Source organism: Mus caroli, chromosome 4 (genome assembly GCF_900094665.2).
Source record: "Mus caroli chromosome 4, CAROLI_EIJ_v1.1, whole genome shotgun sequence".
In the NCBI taxonomy this organism is placed as follows: domain Eukaryota; kingdom Metazoa; phylum Chordata; class Mammalia; order Rodentia; family Muridae; genus Mus; species Mus caroli.
The window spans coordinates 33606633-33609954 of NC_034573.1; positions in this window are offsets into that span (position 1 = coordinate 33606633).

Consider the following 3322-nt stretch of genomic DNA (forward strand, 5'->3'; position numbering starts at 1 on the left):
GGTTAATCACTACCTAGTTCCCACAGGAACCATTTCTCTTGCATCTGGATTCCAGGGATCTGCTTGCTCAATGCCAACTTGTCTCTACTGTATTAATGTGATCAGCTGCTTTGCTTCTGATTTGTTTTAAAGTATGCATCAATCAATTTAAAAATGAGTTCTTGCAGAGTCTCTCAGGAGACAGCTATATCAGGCTGACATATACAGAGGTAGATGCTCACAGCCAACCATTGGACTGAACATGGGGTCCCCAGTGGAGGAGTTAGAGAAAGGACTGAAGGAGCTGAAGGGGGTTGTAACTCCAGAGGAAGAACAACAATATCAACCAACCAGACACTCCAGAGCTCCCAGCAACTAAACCACCAACCAAAGAGTACGAATGGAAGGCCCATGGCTCCAGCCGCATGTGTAGCAGAGGATGGCCTTGTCGGGCATCAGTGGGAGGAGAGGCCCTTGGTCCTGTGAAGGCTTGATGCCCCAGTGTAGGGGAATGCCAGGGCAGGAGGCAAGAGTGGATAGGTAGGTTGGGGAACACCCTTATAGAAGCTGGGGGAGTGAGGATGGGATAGAGGATTTCCAGCAGGGAAACTAGGAAAGAGGATAACATTTGAAATGTAAATAAAGAAAATATCCAATAAAAAAATTATATATTAAAAAATAAAAATAAAAATGAAATCTTATCCTGCTATAAATACAAAAATGAAGAAACAGTGGTATGTTTAGCAGGATAAGATTAAACTGGGAAAAGGTTTGACAAAGTTCATTCAGATACATTTTTCTCATTTGCAAAGGCATATCTCAGTTTTCTTTTTTAGATATGATATATAAGCTGCCAGCAAAATTGTTAAAAATTCATTTTACTACTAGGTACTTTTACTATGAAATCTATGATTTAATATTATGATAAATTAAAATTCTTTTTCATATAATTAATATTTAAATATTCCTTAGAGGATGCTATTAATGTGTCCAATTATATTTCAAACTTTAATGTTTAATTTAAAACAAATAACGATTTAAAGAGTGAGAAAAGATTAAAATTCATTCTAACAATCTAATGAGATAATAGTCACGTAACACTTATTCTCTGAAAAGTGTCTTACACTTCATAATACTCCCATCAATGAAATATTTAAGGTTGCAAGATAATTTTTGTCTTACTTAGCTTAAAATACTTTTTATTACAAATAGTAGTCATAAACTTATATCGTTCTTGGCCTACACTAATCATCATGCAAGCATAAATACTTCATTTATGTGTAGAAAATGCTTACAGCCTATCAAGCTAGGCATCTCCAAATGTCTAACACGACTGACTTAGCAAAATAAACAAAGAAATATCAAAGTGTTAAGAAAATATGTACTAGAAAAAGTGTTAATTTTAGTCAAGAGGATTAAAGACTTTAAAAAAAATTTTTTTTTTGGAAAAGTAAGTTTCCAAGGTAGACTATGATTAGATTGTAACCTCCTCAGATACTTGGAAAACAACAGGTCCTTTGTATGTGTGAGGGTTGAGCTGGCTGGAGTACCACAGGTGCAGCTTGTGCCTTGTGCACTACAAGAAGACCATCTGCTTCTCGTCCCCCCCCATCCCTGACAACATCATACTCAAATTATTTCTCCATTTCACATTCAAAGTACATGCTAGATTAGAGTCACGCTAATATCCTTCAAGAAATTTCTGTAGCATTTAAATTCCAGCCTTTTTAGGCTATTTTAAGACCTGGCCTATGTCAATCTCTAGGGGCCCAAATTTAGCTACCTTAAATACCATTTATACTGAAATTCACTGTAGTTCACCTCCAAAGTCTTTTCTCGTACTCTTTTGTTCCCAGAAGTCAGTAATCATTCTGCCTGTTCCAGGCCCATGACTCTGCATCTTCCTCCACACGACAAAGGTGATGTGTCAGGGCAAAGACAAGAAAAAACCCTGCAGTCTACAACACTGATGGCTACAGTAAGAACTTACTATTTTTCTTTGTGAAATATTGGGTTTTATTGAGGTCAAAGTGAAAGAGATGAAATGACCTGGCTCTGCCCAAGGGGATGGCAAGTCCTGCTTCTCTGAGATTAGGGGGCTTCCTGCAAATCATACTGTTGGGGTTTTCTAGGAATAGCACTGAGGGATAGGCTGAGGGATAGTGTGAATACGTGGACCACACTCAACCTTAAGCACACAGGACATCATCTCATTGCTTGCATCTTCTTTCACTTCTTTCATTGCTGTTGTGTAGTCCCCAATATACAGTGCTTTCATCCCTTTGTGTTAAATTGTTCTTTACCATGCTAATACAGGAGAAAGTTCTAAAATAGCCTCTGTGTTGTCTGCTACTAATGTATAGAAATGAAATTTATTCTTGTGTGCTGGATTTATATCCTGTCACATTATTGAGTTAATTCATTAGTTCTGACTGGTTCTTGGTTTTGTTTTCTTTCATTTTAGTCTTTATTTGGTGAGGGGTCGGTGAGTTTTGACATGTAAAATAATTCCATCTGGAAAGAGAGAATTTTACTGTTTTTCCTCTCCAACTTGGGTGATTTTTCTTCTACCTTTCCAGATCCGGTGGGGCAAACATTTCCACTTCTTTATTTAATGGATGTATAACAATGCACACACAACCCCTGTAATCAATAGGAGTTGCTAAGATGTACACACAGCTCCACTCCTGTATTTGATTGGAGTTGTACAGATGTATTTAATGGGGGGTCCTAAGGATATACACACTTGCTGTGTTTTCCTTTTTGAAAGAAGAGGCTTCCAGTCTGACCATTTTGTTTGGAGGTTTGTTTGTGCACAGTTGTCACATGTGCCACTTTTTTAAAGTGGCCCCAGTTATCCACCTTCTAGAAGCTTCTTGGGGCTCATCCAGACATGTGGGCTAGGAACAATTTCTGCTAAATGGAAGCTCACCAAGGCTGTAGAAAAGAAGAAATATGTTCTATCCCTTCTTTCTAGGAAAAATAAACACTCCTGTCTTTGTCAGGTCTCTCAAATATACACCAAGCAGAGGACAATGCCATCTCTTCAGGTACCTCACATGCCGAGGCTCTCCAGGTCTTTTTAGTTCACTGTGAAGCAAGACAAAGGCTAGTCCCTTGGTGAGCATACCGAAACACTAGACTTTGGATATGTGTCTTATTCCCTGTACCCAACCCAGGAAGGAGTCATTATTCCTTTGGAACTGAATTCTGCTAGTTTAGGGAAGAGTCTGGCATGGCTGAACTAAAATTGGTTAACAGCTCTGTGTAAATGGTAGTGGAATAACATATTAAAATAAAATAATATAAATGAAATTAGTTGCTTGAAGTATTTAATTTCTTT